At 41.2% G+C, this 15,458-nt stretch overlaps 1 pseudogene; it reads left to right on the top strand.

Moving 5' to 3' along the window:
• The first annotated feature begins 460 nt into the window (after positions 1-460).
• LOC101563309 overlaps positions 461-15,458 on the top strand; it is a 19,072-nt pseudogene continuing 4,074 nt past the window's right edge.

Below are 15,458 nucleotides of genomic sequence, written 5' to 3'. Positions count from 1 at the left end.
ATCCGTCTGAATATCAAAAGCCTTAGACATAACTTGGAACAGGTATTTTCCAACATTAGTTGATATGCTAAACTTTAAATATATATAAAATGTGAAAGAAAATGCAAGAGAGGGCTGGCCAGATAGCTCAGTGGACTAAAGTGCGTGCTTAAGCAGAGCACAGGGACCAGGGTTCGAGCCCTGGCACCCAAGCCAGCCAACCCCACCCAGTGGTGCACTGAGGCAGCGACTGAGACTGGGTGTGGTGGCACATGCCTGTAATCCCACCACTTGGGAGGCTGAAAACAGGAGGATTACTGCTAGTCCGATCTACATAGTGAGACCCTGTAGACCCTGTACTGAATACATAAAAGAAAAAAAGAAAAGAAAATACAACTGAGTGTTGGCAGTAGTAATTTCTAGGAATGTGCAGTATATATTTTTTAATTTGTTCATCAGTATTTTCTGTGTTTTCTAAAATCACCATGTGATGTTGTATAATTTTTGTGGGGATTTTGTTGTTGTTGTTTGTTTTGTCTTTGTTTTCCTTTGCAGTACTGAGGATTAAAACCAAGGTCTCAGTGCATGCGAGGCAAGTGCTCTGTGACTATCTGACATTCCATTCCTTTTTATTTTGAGATGGGTTCTTGCTAAATTCCCCAGGCTGACTCAAACTTGTGATCCTCCTACCTCAGCCTCCCAAGTCCATGGGATTAGAGATGTGTGCCACACCTAGCTTATTGTTAAATAATTTTTTAAATTAACATAAAATTTAAAAAGATAATGGCAGAAACTGGCACAAGTTAGCATTGCTTTTAAGCAAGAAGCCTCTAAAAACTTGGTTTTCGGGAAGCATAAAACAAATATTTGGGTAAAGTAAGCACAAAACTGAATGTCCGTCTGCGCGAAGATGTAAGGCTTCCACAATGGCGGGTAAAGACTCTAATCTTCATGCTATAAACCTCATGGAGCAACGAAAGCTTTTTGTTTGTAGGAGTGACTTGAGCGTGACGACGATCTAGACAGATGCTTTTGGAGCAAGAGCAGTCTTGGTCACTAACGGGATCGAGTAGAATGAGCAGAAAGCTGAAGTCAATGTTTTTAACCTCCAAACTTGGAAACTGAAGAAGGCCTGCGGCAGACTGAGGTGACTTGGAGGGGCCTAGTGGACAGGAAGAGAGTCCGGGTAGACGAGGTAGGGGGTGCACACGCTGGTCTGGGGGCTGCGCCCCAGCTAGGGCAGCAGCTGCCTTCGACTCCTGGAAATCTGAAACTCATCTTTGGCCGAGGACACACTAAGAAAAGAAAAAACTGTAGGTGTGAAGCACACAGTGCTTCTAAGCTTCAGGCTTCCTGGACAAATATTAGATTTCAGTGGCCAAATTTAACAAGGCAGCTCTGAAACCACATAAATTCTCAGCAATTTAAGAAGCATAAATAGAGCTGTTGATACTGTGTTTTCGTAGCGCCACATTTTCCTCTGACAACGAAGAATTCCTGGAGACTGAGAGAATACTCCTCAGGGAACTGAGGAATTGACAGAGAAAGTTATTCCCCAAATCTTGAGCATCTAGAGCTGCAGGACCTTGAAGGATTGCAAAACCTAAAAAAGAGCAAAGAAAAACAAGAAGCATAATAATGTTTAGTCTCTTCATTGGTATTTTAGTGTAATTTTTTATCAATTTATTCTTTGCTCTTTTCCAAAGAACAGGCCTGTTTTGTCTCCTTCATACATTCATAGTCATTCATAATCTCAGATAAGCTCTTTGGTATTGTTCTAAACTGGATTTTAGTGAGAAAGCACTGAAATGAAGAATCATCAAATTTTTCTCATGAATTTGATGATTTCCACTGTAGACTGGAAATTTGATACAATAAATCTTCATTCTGCATAATCACTAAGCTCCAAGGCATTTTATTAGCTAAAGAACATAAAATTAGTCTGTATTTTGAGTATTTATAACAGAGAGAGGTGTTCATCCACCTGTGAAAACTATGGGAAAGTTTATGCAAAAAGAAGTAATGGGTTGATGTTCTGTTGTAAATCCATTTTACATTAATAACCTTGTGAGCAAATGACTCACTTACAAAAGACCAGCTGACTCCTGCCTAACAAGACCCGTGTTTGCTCTAGCGTTCCGGAGGGAAGCCTGCGGAGCCATGCATATTCCCAAGCTCTGATTGGGAATGCTGTCCACCCACCTCTGCACGAGCCAGGCAGCAGTGTGGGGAAACCAGATCTGGTCATCTGGGTTCAGTAGATGCGTTTTCTTCAATGGCAGAAGTGGGCACACACAACTTGTGCCATCTGTTTCCGTTTCCAACTGAGATGTTAGAGAGAAGACCCGAGAAGCCTTCCCTGGAGGATAGAGGCGATGCTGCGGCAGTCACGGTGCAATGCAGTTTACAATGCCTGCATTGCTGAAGGGAATGTGGAGCTCATTGTTCATCTAATTCAGGAGCTAAATTTTTTTAATGATACTTAATGTTTATTTAAAATATTAAAGGGCATTAATATCAAAAAGTACCACCACCTTTTGGGACAGCACCACTCCTAGAGGATTCCAGAAATTCCTTTATTACCACTTTTCTTAGAGAAATGTATCTAAGGTTCTTGCTGCACCAGAACTTACAGCAAGGAATTTGGGAAAACACAGGTATTTGGGTAAGTGGTTTAGAAAAGCTCTCTTCAGGAAAGACTTGTGATTCTTTGCTCCCCAGGGGAATGAGAACTTCTCAAGAGGAAACTACAAGGTATGCAGTTGAAGGAAATTAGCCTCCTAAACCGCTGCTCTTCAAGACCTGACTGGAAGAGCTGAGAAATCCTCAGGTTCGCAATAGGCCAGCCCACCCCATGAAAAGAGGCATCCGCTTGGGACTCTTCACTAATGACAATTTGAGTCAGTTAATTCTACATTTGGGGGAGGATGTTCCCCTGTACCCTTTAGGGCATTTAGTAGTATCCCTGATATCTCCCACTAGATCCCAATAGGAACAAAATCTCAACTGTGGTAAAAGAAAAGGCCCTTAGGCATTGCCAGTGTGCATGGGACTGAAGATCACAGAGCTAGACGAGTAGAATAATAGCTGAGATAATAACACCCATTTTATTTGATTGTCTTCTGTGCTGCTCTGTCATCTGAATCTCAGAGAGGTCCTATGTGTCCTCAGTACTTGGAACAAAATTTAGGGTCCAGGGACTCAGATCTCTGGGCTGGTCATCATCTCTGGAACTGGCCTTGTCTGGGCTGAGTGCAACAGTGAAATGCAGAAGCCACGCTGTTGCCAGGGCCAGCTGTATATTGCATAGTTCCAGATGTCATGGGCTAGGATGGAACGGAGCCTCTGAAGCTGTGTGGCACTACAGGCCCCGATGTCCCGATGCTTTGGCCATCTGCCTTCTGTCTGGTAGAGAGCATCTTGGGAAGAAAGAGGGGAAATCTATTAAACAGTAGATATGGGTCAGGAAGTCAGGAATCACTCACAGCTTTTAAACAGGATTCTACTTCCAGATGGCAACACATTTGAAAGTGTTAAAACAGAGCTTTGACCCTGAAAACTCTTGTAAACTTTTTTCTTTTTACCATTCCCGTGTTGTTGCCAGGTGTCTTGGTTAATTTCCTCTCACTTCTGGGACAAAATACCTGACACCCTAAATTAAAGAAGAGAAGGTTTGTTTAGCTCAAAGTTTGTAGAGATTTCAGTCCACTCTCAGCTGGCTCCAAGGCACTCTCAGCTGGCTCCAAGGCAGAATGCCACATGGCAGAGGGCAGCTGTTCATGGTGACAAAACAAACAAAAAAAGAAACCAGTAAAGCATCAAAAGCAGAAAGGGAGAAGCGGTGGCAGTGACAGAGAGCAAGGCTCTCTCCCTCATGTTGCATCCAGGCTGTCTGCCCCAGGGCAGGTGTAGGACTCATACTCATAATCCCAGCATTGAATCATGAACTAATCAGAAACCCCAGAAGCCCTCCCCAGTGACTGCATAAGGTTTTGAGAGGACAACTAGACATAAATAATAACATTCAATTTTGTCATGATTTGGAGTTTTTGCAAGAGAACAATATTTTATAAGATTATTTTATAATCACCCAAAGAATCACATACAAAGAGTGCAGGAAATCTGTCTACACACTAAAGACCAAAGACTTCAGCTAAGAGCCTGGATCCTAACCTCCTGAATGAGTCCATTTGCAAACCTAGAGCTCATAACAATGCTTCCCACAAGTCCAACTGGAGTCCTGGAGCCCACAACAAAGTCTCAGGCAGCCCTACTTCACAGATCTGTGCTGGAAAGGCCCATGGGTCAGTTGTCAAAGCTAGAAAGTCTATGCTAGCAGGCTGAGGGATCTGAACTGGAGCCAGGAATCATTGCTCAAGGTAAGAACCAGAGGGTCCCCTAAAGGTACCACAGCCACTCTCAGCAACAGTGAGGTCCCAAGCTTCTCCAGCAATGGGGAAAGCCGAGTTCCCATCAGGAAAGCCAATATGATAAGTTTCTCTAGGAGGTTGAGAAGTGCACAATCTTCCCCTCCAGAGCCAGGGAGTGATGCTCAAGATGAGGACCACAGTTGCCCCAAAATGAACCATAGTCATACTAAGCAACAAAGAGGTCCCAAGCTCCTCCTCTGACAAGAACAGCCAAGTTTATCAGGAAAGTCAGCATGACAAGGTCCTCCAGCAGAATAACCCAAAAGAACCAACAGCTTCCAACAGCTCCAACAGCTTCTCCAAACAGCTTCCCTAACAGCCTCCCTCCTTCTTCTCCAGTTCTGCCTCTTATGCTGCTAGCAACAATCCTCAGGTGGGCCTGTCACATCCAGCACCATGATAGTTCAGTACAGCTGAGTGTAACAGCTGACCACCAGTTGACAATCCACTACACCAGGACCCTAGAGGATTGCTTAAAAACTAAAGAAGACAAGCAGTGCAGTAGAGTGAGAAGATCCACACCCGTGTTTGTAACATCTAAGATGTGTGTCTGGCCTTCAGCAAGTTGCTCAACACTTGCTTCAGCTCTCTGGTAGTAAATTGGCAAGGATAGCAATTGTTCTTGCCCTAGAGAGTTGTGAGGATTAACTGAGAACTGAGATAATAGCTCTCCCTGTGCACTGTAAACAACAAGTCACAACACACATGCTGATTGATTAAATCAGTGACTCATGTTGCTTGATAAATTGTTAGAGATTTACGATATTAAAGGCATCACCCTTCTAAAAATATTTATTTTTAAAATTATTGGAAATTGCTTCACTTCTATAATTTTAAGTACAGTTGATACTTTATATCATTCTATACCTGCAGATCATAAAGTTTCTCTAACTGGAAAGACCCTGAAAAATCTCCTAGCTGCGGTACTGAAAGGAAAGGGCATTGTATAGGAGTTTTGCCAAAGTTTACCCAATAAGCAATCAACTGTCCTTAGCCTAAGAATGCTTTTTTTATTTACATTATAGGAGTAAATATGTGATCATTTTGAAATTTTGGAAAATAGCATAATAACCATTATACTTTCATCCTCCCCAAAAACATCTCATTGGCACATCTTTGTAGTCTTCTTTGTTATAGTGTACAATAACATCTATATATAATAATCATATATGCCATATATACTAAATAGTATATAACTGTACTATATATAGTATATTATATATGTGTGGTTTTTTCTGTATTTTAAGGAAGTATCTACAGGGTGTTCAGGGTCTCACTACTAGATCAGACTTGTAGTGATCTGCCTATTTACAGCCTCCTAAGAGCTGGGATTACAGATGCATGCCACCATGTCCAGTCTCAATTGCTGACTCAGCATGCCCCAGGGGGAGGGGCAGATACGACAGGCCCAGGGATGAAACCCCCGGCCCCTGTGCCTGCTTGCAGGCACTTTAATTCGCTGAGCTATTTAGTCGGCCAATAGCTCAATATATTATTGAAATTATGCCATACAGTCAAACTCTGTTCTTTTCTCTACTAAAAAGCAGTCATTTAAAGGCCTAGAAATATTTCAACAGCTATATAATATTTCTAAAACCAATGTTCCATAACCTATGAACTATTATTTCACAATATCCTTTTTTTTTTCTTTTTTTTTTTGTATTTAGTACATTACAGGGTCTATAGGGTCTCACTACACAGATCAGACTCATAGCGATTCTCCTGTTTTCAGCCTTCCAAGAACTGGGATTATAGGCGCGGGCCACCATGCCTGGTCTCAGTTGCTGTCCTAGCATGCTTGCACTGCATGCAGGGGATTGAACCCCAGCCACTGAATCTGCCTAAGTAGACGCTTTAGTCCACTAAGCTATTGGCCCGCCCATTTCACAATATTCTTGACTTTTCTTTTGTATCTGTCCATCTTTTTAAAATTTCCTACTTCCTGAAAATAAAATCATGAAATTAAATGATTTGAATTTTCTCAAAGGTCATGATTTTAATTTGACTCCCTAAAAGAATTATGTCAATTTTCACACCTTTTAGTAATGTTAATGCACCTTATGAACACTGAATATTATCTATTTTAGTGCATTTATTCTTTTACTTTGTATATATTCCATTTCTAGTTTTAGTTACTATTATCTGTTTTTCACTTTTATGTCTTACCATTTTGTGGTATTTCCATATTTTATTGATTCATATGCATTCTTTCTATAAAGAGTGCTAATTATACATATTTTATACTCATGGAAAGAATTTCCCAGAATATGATTTTTTTTTCTCTTAGTATTATGTTTTTTAAAATATTGGTCAGTTTCAATTTTTGTTATTGTTAATTTTTCTTGGTTTTTATTATATTTAAATTTAGGGAAACACCTTTTTTATCCTGAGACCAGGCACTTAAATTTACTTGTGTGTTCTTTAAGTTTCATGCAGTTATATTTATAAACACTAAAAATGCACGTTCTCAATTCTTGCATCAAGAAAGAGAAGATCCCAAAACAGACACAGACTGGTTCTTTTTTAATGAAGAAGGATAAAAAAATCAAATTCTTGACTTCAAATGCAAAAACTGGTTTATAAATTCAGCATAGAAGCTGCAGTCTCCTTAATTTATTTTAGTACCTGACAACCATGTTCACTGTGGATGTTGGTGTCTGTGTAGCACAACTTGATTCTTTCTATGGCCTCCTCCCTTCTCTGTCCCTTCTTCTCTTGGTCCTTTTTCCATTTGCAAAAGATCTGTCTAAACAGCAATCTTACAGTCAAAGTCCTCAAGATTTATTTTAGGTCTACACATTCTGAATGGTAAAAGTTTTGGGCTCCAAAGAGCCAAGAAGACCTGGAACACAGATTTGAAAGCATGCACCAGAAAGTAGGGAAATATGAGATTTCATGAAGGTGGAAATAAGAATCCTTGCCTGCCTATGAGGAGCTATAGAAGATCACATGAGCGTATGAAAGGCAAATTCTCTAAGCATTGAGGCTTGCAGGGTCCCGGGCCCTTGGGGCAGCCCCAGAAGAATAGAAATGGTAGGAAGTTTGGCTTAAGAATAGAACCCTCCAAAATGGCTCCTGGTGGAATGAAGAGGAGTTCTGAATGCCTTCCACTGCTTTAAGAGACATGCTGAAAGCAATGGAAAATCAAAGGCCAGATCAGCTGCTGAGGGCTGCTACTCCTGGGGACAGGGTGGCCTGTAGCAGGGGCTACAATAGGCAGCCCGTGTTAGATGCCAGGCTTAGCTAAGCCAAGAGAGACTTCCACTCATAGAGGAGTCCCTGTGGCTGGGAGGACAGAGTACAGCTTCCTTAGCCAGGGATGCCTGGGACAGATGCTGTGGGCCTAGCAGCCAACCCCCAGAACCAGCTGTGCAAACTGCTTCCCCTCCTGGTTACATCAATCCCTGACCCTCCAGAGGAACCAGATGTGAGTCCAGTGTAGAAACACAAAAAAAAAAAAAAAACCTAAGAGACTACATTTATATGAAAAGTGATTAAATTACAAAGAATTATCCAGATTAAATTTTCTGCTTTCAGAGAAAATGGAGAAACCATGTGAATTATATTACATAATTATATAAAGCATATAGTAAATAAACAGTGTAAAATAAACAGCATAAATATGTAATTATATGTCTATCTTTTCCCATTGATCAGGATGCCTGCTTTATCTTATGTCTAGTATCTGTTTCTCAGCAGTTCAGCTCTGTCTTTTCAAGTCTGCAGGTCCAAAATGGTGTTCAAGAAATCTGGCCCCAGAAACGTGGGCTTGCTCAGTCTTGTAGCCTGCATTCAACTGCACTCGCGCTTGCGCTGAAAACAGCTCTCACGGGGCTCCATGTGTCTTCTCCCAAATGCGCATCACACCTGAAAACTAGCCCGGGCGGGGGAGGGGGGAATGTTTACACCACAGTGACCAGCTGATCTTCAGCTCTGGGCTTTTATTTTCAGAAAGCCAGTTTACCAGCACACTACAGACTAGAGGGTCTCTGAAGGGTCCTCCAGGGCACCCCCCTCTCCACTATGACCAACTAACCTGGAGCAAATACGTTAAACATCTAAGCTTTGTGGGCCCACTGTTTGAGCACTTATTTTCACTGCAGCACACCCATGAAAAAGTAAGTTGAAAATATATAGGGGTTCCTGCATCTACTAGCCTATGATTTTAGGGTGCAAATCTGAGGACATGTAGGGCTCAGAGGAGACTGACAAAGGGCGAGGGATGACTTAAAGGAGCTGCCTCAGTAGAGGGCTGCTCTGCGGAAGGAGAATGTGAAACTGAGAGACACGACCCACTGTGAACAGGTTCTGAGGATAGTCCTTGTTTTCCCCTTTGAATATAAGCAGTGTAAAAAGGGAATGTGACTTCAGGAACCTGGGAAAGCTTAACAGGAGAACTGAAGCGTACAGACGCATGTCCACCTTGGGTAGCCTGCACTTAGCAAATCCTCTTTCTGCATTGTCTCCTTGAAAGATAGGATTATTGAAGGTTACTAAAATAGAGTATCTGTATTAAAGTCAGTGAGAAATAAAGACACCGCTCTGACCTAGAAGCATGTGACACTTCGGATGTGGAGGGAGAATGAATAATATCTTCTTGTACCCTTCTCTGTCCCCAGAGGTCCTGCATTATTAAATGTAACTGCTTGAACAAATAGTTCCTCTCCTCCTAGGGGAACTGGTTCTTGTTCTGCTATTCCCAGGACAAGCTTCACAAGGGCAATTAGTCAAATAGCCCACATCAGCTTCAAGCCCCTTGCTTTCTTCTCTGGAAGTTGGGCCTCAGAATGGCTGCAGATAGCCTTGCCTACCTACCCCACACAGGCAGCTAACAGGGACTCGGCAGGAGAGGTCTGGGGCAGGGGTCCAAGCACAGCCACCAGAAGAACCCGTTCACAGTGGGTTGTGTCTCTCAGTTTCACATTCTCCTTCCGCAGAGCAGCCCTCTACTGAGGCAGCTCCTTTAAGTCATCCCTCACTCCTTGGCCAGTCTCCTCTGAGTCCTACGTGTCCTCAGATTTGCACTCTAAAATCATAGGCTAGTAGATGCAGGAAAAATCATGACATGTTTTACTCCACTCTTCCTTATACAGAAAGGCCCAAGAAATATGATCTCTTGTCCAAAGTAACTGCTGAGGGGCCGGGGAGATGGCTCAGTAGAATAAGTGCTTCCCTGGCAAGTGCAAGGATCTGAGTTCAATCCCCAGTTCCACCAAAAAACAAACAAACAATAAGTAACTGCTGAGTCCTAGGCCAGGGCTCTTTCTGCAGAAGCTCTTCCCTTTTCTATTTCATGGTCTCCGTGGAGCCAGGAGGGCAGAGTGGCACCGTCGGGAGAAGGGAGGCAGCCTCTTTCCTATCTATGGATTGAGGCATGCTCAGTCTTGAAGGGCTTTTAAGCCTGTGAGAGTGGTGAGGGTCCACTAAGTGGCCAACTTAGGAGCAAAGATTTCACAGAATTTAAGTCGTGGTGCAACCATTTTTTATTATTAATCAATTGAATTATTTTTTAAATTTCTGATTTATCTCAAAGCAGTAGTTAAATTCCAATGCCACAAAGGAAAAGAAAATTAACTTAGGTATTCTAGTACCTGCTTTCAGAAATAACTGAAGAACAAAGAATAGGCCATTTCATTTGTTTACCTAGTAGGATAAATTTCCCAGTAGGCCTTTTGATGACACCAGTAACAGAAAGGAAAATAGAATTTTTTATTTGACTTTACACTATGAAGGAAAAATGCTTTCTAAACATCACAAATGTTAAGAAATCAGCTTGGCTTGAAGCTTTCTTTTAAAAAGAAAAACCTACTACATTGATTACTGTCTTGCAAGTTGCTTTTTAAAACATTCATCATAAATTATAAGAATAAGAGTCAGCCAGATAGCTCAGAGGATTAAAGCAACTGTTTAGGCAAATGCAGGGACCAGGGTTCAATTCCCAATGTACTGTGCAGGCCCTGCCCCTACCCCGGGGCCTACTGAGGCAATGATTGAGGCTGGGTGTGGTGGTGCTTGCCTGTAATCCCAGCTCTTGGGAGGCTGAAAAGAGGTGAATCACTATGAGTCCAATCTGTTTAGTGAGACCCTGTAGACCCTGTACTAAATACAATAAATAAAATATTTTCACATATGACAATACAGACAATTTAACAGACAAGACTGGGTCTGGACTTTCATTTCCTTGTTAACTGACTTACACTGGATGGTTCCCATTGTCTGCATGGGATGGGCTAGTTCAATTTGATATTATATATAGAATTTACCAAATGTCAAAGAAGAGTGTAAGTGAATCTAGAGTCTCTGGAACTAACTCCTTGTCCTTGAATCAAACATGTTGTGTTTCCTGGGCCTGCCCAAGATTATGGAGCTAATAAGCCTCAGAGCCAGAAATACAGCCGATAGCCTTTGACTCCAGAATGGATGCTTCCAATCATTCCACAGAACTTATGAGGATCTCTCATCATCAATTTATAGGGGTTTTCTTTATATGCTTGAAATTTATAACACCACTATTTCTAGTAAATATTCCTTATAATAACATACCCTTCACCTAGGCATTGTGCACCCTCAGAACGCATCTGTTTTATCTGTAGCTCTCCTCCTCTTGCTCAGCCCATCACCCTTGCTGTGTGGCAGGTTGTGAAGTCAGGGCTGTTTGTAAGATTGGGAAAATTAGGTCCATTATTTGAGCTACTTAAGCCTCTTAAGCCTCTATTTTCTTTCTTTCTTTCTTTTTTTTTTTTTTTTTTGGGGGGGGGGTGGAACCGGGGATTGAACTTGCCAGGGAAGCGCTTATTCTACTGAGCCATCTCCCCGGCCCAAGCCTCTATTTTCTTAACCAAAAACTGAATGATTAATACTTACTTTAGAGAGATTAATGGATAAGGGGGAAATTACTTTGGACACTTGGGGTGTACCAGTTTTCTGATTTGTCTGACTCAATGAATTCATTCATTCATCACATATTTACTAAGTGTCTACCAAATGTTAGATATTGGTATAGATACTGGGGAAATACCAGTACGCTCAGTGGATAATACCCTGCCCTCCTGTGGCTCACCCTCCTGTTGGGGAAAGGCAGATAATAAATAAATGAGAATATACAGAAGTAAACAACATAATTCAGAGGATACGGAAGCTATGAAGGAGATAACAGGGTGGTATATTGGAAAACACCTAGTGTAGGAAAGTTTGTAACTCAAAATAGTGTGAAGGAGGGCCATTCTGAGTGATCAGAGTTGGTAAATAACTATCGTAGCTTCTTTTCTGTCTTGCATGTCAGTCCTAAAATGTGTCCTATACAAGTTCTCAGAGTGTCCTAGTGGTAAACAAGTAGTGCTCCAATAGATACCCCTTTATTGTTTTCCTCCATGTTGCTTTACAATAATTAACAGCACAAGGCATTTAGTAGTAGTATCTTAAAACCAATATTCATAAATATTAAAAAAGGTACTATAGTCCAGATGCTGTCTATAGACATTGTGTAAGTGTTGTCTCACTATAACTCTCTCTTAACTCTAGAAATGTCTGTGTGCATAATAAAGGAGGGCTTGAGACCTGAAGGGAGAAAAAATGCTGAGAGATGGAGCCAAAGTACTTTGCAAGTCCTTAACCTGTCTTTTTTACTGAACCAACATTTAATATTCTTCCAATGACTGTCTGTGTGTCTATTTCCTGACTGGAATATTAATCTTCAAGGTGAAGTTTGTGTCTTCATTCTTCCACGGCTTCCACTTGTCTCTATTTTTCTTTTGCCTTGCTAGAAACAGAGTTCACTGCTGGGTCACAGCAAATTAGCAAGTACCAGCTGATTTTTCAGACTGATCAGTAGAATTCTAACTCTTGCCATTAAGAGCCAAAGGAGACTTATGAGTCACCTGATTCACCCCAGATTTTACATCCCACTCAACCATAAACGGGCAAATAGTATTTCCTCTGTTCTTTCTTTGGGGGCCACAGCAGGTGATTTTGGCAGCTAACATATTTCTATATCCTAAATCTTCAAACTTTCTGAAAGGTCAGATGCCCTCATGGGTTCCCTCTGTATCTTGGTTACATTGACCCAAAACACCAGCTTCCAGCTGAGGAGGCCACTTGATACTGTACAGTGATAGGGACCATGACATTATTAAGTGATCAAGCTTCTAAAATTGACAAGCATCACAGGGAGCTATATTACCCTGCTTTTAAAATGCAACATTAATGTGCTCAGGTCAAAGATGAGGTTCATATGTATCTGTTACTGACCATTAAATTAGAAGTTTGAAAGGAGATTGCAGTTTGAAAATAAACTGAGTCAATTTCTAAAAAAAAGTCATCATTATCTTTTCTCATACTTTAAAATTTAGAAACTTCTTCAAATTATGTTGCGATAGGTTGCATTGTAATGCAGGCAATAAGCATTCAGTATTCTCTTTATTGTTGTAGAAGTACCATATACTTATCCATACATATTCCTATGCACTAAGCAATCACAGAGATGCTAATGTGCAAAAGATTAATATGAAACAATAGCACCTCTTAATGTATACGTATTGTTGATTACAACACAGTAGGTACTTGATGCCCTCCTGTGATATATGGTGTTGGGTGGGAATATGTCCTCCCTCTACCTGATGCTTTCTCTTCTAGCAGAGCTCATTTAGCATCACACCCTTAGCCTCGCTCCACTGCTTCATTCATTCCTGAAGGAAAGGTGAGTGACACATCTGATTAATTATTTTCTTTGGGAGAGAGTTGCTCACAGGATGTAAGTTCTCACTTGCTTTCCTATGATTCAGGTCTTTCCTGGGCAGCTGCTTCTTGTTCATTCTGTGACTGGGCAGGCTAGTCTACTTAATTCTTGGGATCAGGTTAAAGAAACCTGCTTAACTCCAAGTAAGTTACAAACTCAAACTCAATATTTAGCATAATGAATATGACATTTTGGTCTTCTATTTGCTGCTCTTTAATATATGTCCTGTTTTATTATAAATCTAAAAAAGGATATAATTTATTTGGTGCATGTTGTAAACATGGAATTGAAAACTGCCACATTGAAAATTGAGTTTAAAAAATAAGGGAGGGCAAAATATTCATGCAGAGTACTTTAGGTAGTATCAGATTTGCAGCTGTGAGTCTTGTACTGTATTGAGTGGGCAGAGCATTTGGACCTTGGTGGTTTGTAGAGTTTTACATGAAGCCAGCCTTACCTGCTATGGCCTAGATTAATGGCTACAGGACTCTAAGCCTACAACATGCTATGTGAACTTGACACATGACTGTGGCTTATGGTGGCTTTGTTCATAGACTTGAGACTATTCTCTAGAAACAAGTCATCTTGGATTCTGTAAAGGTATTAAAAGGATCCCCCTTCATATGGCATTTATTAGAAAGCAGGGCTGTGATCATGGAAACACTACCATAGCCACATACATGGACTAAAATAAAACCTGATGCCAGTACTGCTTAGGAACCTTTAAAATAAACAGAAGCTAATTAAGTGAAATTCCCACTGTATCTTGATTACATTGACCCAAAATACCTCAGAGTTCAGCAGACATTTAATACTGTATAGTGATATTCAGAAAACATTTATTGAGTGCCTATCATGTGTCAGTTGCTCTGGAATAAGAAATACAGAAATGAACAATGCAGAGCACCATTAGCTCACACAACTTCCTTCCAAAGGCTCTTGCTGCACAGATGGTAAATGCTGTCATCAGAGAAGCCATGGGTGCTATGCCAGCTCTCAGGTAGGTGCCCAGTGCCGACTTAGTTGACAGAGGTCACCTGGACCTTGCCAAGGGGAAGAGATACATTACCTAGATAGGTCTTAAGACTTGGAGGCAGACAGCTGACAAACGAGGGACCGAGATGGGAGGGATGCTTCAGGGAGAATCAGCCAACATTTCTCAAAGGAGACAAATTCAGAGAAATATAAACAATCTGGATGGAGGAATGGGAAGCCACAAATGTTCAGAGAAGAGTGTCAGAGAAAAACAAAATGAAAAATAGGGAACAAGAGCAGAACGAATAGCCTTGTTGGAGAATTTAGCTAAGAAGTAGCAGAATTAGTTAGTGTACATTAAAGAGGTGTCTTTTGCTACAGTGCAAGAAATAAAATATAGAAAGTAAGCCAGAGAAGTAAGCCATTAGGAGGTGGGTGCAGCAATATATGTAAAGGTGTTGTTGGTCTAAAAGAAGGAAGGAGCCTGAGCGTATGTTCTTTCATACCTTTACCCACTCTCATCCATCCATCCACTCAACAGGTATTTTCTGAATGCATATAATATTCTTCCGGAACTGTTCTAGGTATGGGAATACAACACTAAACAATGGAGACAGAAAAAAAAAAAATATATATATATATAATATGTCTGGTAGAACTAAGTGTCACAGAGAGCAGCAATGTGAGGGACAGATGCTGAGACAACTAGATGCTGATGGATTGGGAGAAAAGAGGAAAGGACTATATTGAGGTGGGAATTGACAAGAATGAGTGGTTGATTGGCTGGCTGGTGCATATGCATGCTGTGTGTAGGGCTTAGAAGATGACAACAAAAGAAAAATGGATGTTGATCATGGTGCCCAGGTCCTTGATTTCTAAGGCCATGAAGTCCACAAGCACCATTTACAATCCAGGAAATGTATGAGCTTTTGCTGCCCCAGTAGAATTTCAAATATCCAAAGCATGAGGCTGGATAAGCATACACAGGAAGAAACAGCGAAATAATACTAACAGTTTACAGTTAAGTTATTTTTAGTAAGGGCTGGTGATATAGCTCAGCTGGCAGGGCCAAGGTTGGGAGTTTGATTCCCGGTTAAAAAAAAAAAAAAAAGAAAGAAATCACAATAAAAGTGTTTATAAATCCTTTTTAGTGGGCTGGGGAGATAGCTTGGAGGTCTAAGTGCTTGCCTGGCAAGCTCAAGGATCTAGGTTCGATCCCTGGTACCACAAGCCATGCCAACCCCAAACCCAGGCATGCTGTCTGGACTCAGTGGCACACACCTATAATTCCGGCACTGGGGAAGCTGAGACAGGAGGATCACTATGAGTCTGAGCTGTAT

Source organism: Octodon degus, unplaced genomic scaffold (assembly GCF_000260255.1).
Source record: "Octodon degus isolate 3935 unplaced genomic scaffold, OctDeg1.0 scaffold00115, whole genome shotgun sequence".
Taxonomy (NCBI): domain Eukaryota; kingdom Metazoa; phylum Chordata; class Mammalia; order Rodentia; family Octodontidae; genus Octodon; species Octodon degus.
Note: the sequence above shows the minus strand (reverse complement) of the source record. Positions and strands in the feature narration are given on the sequence as shown.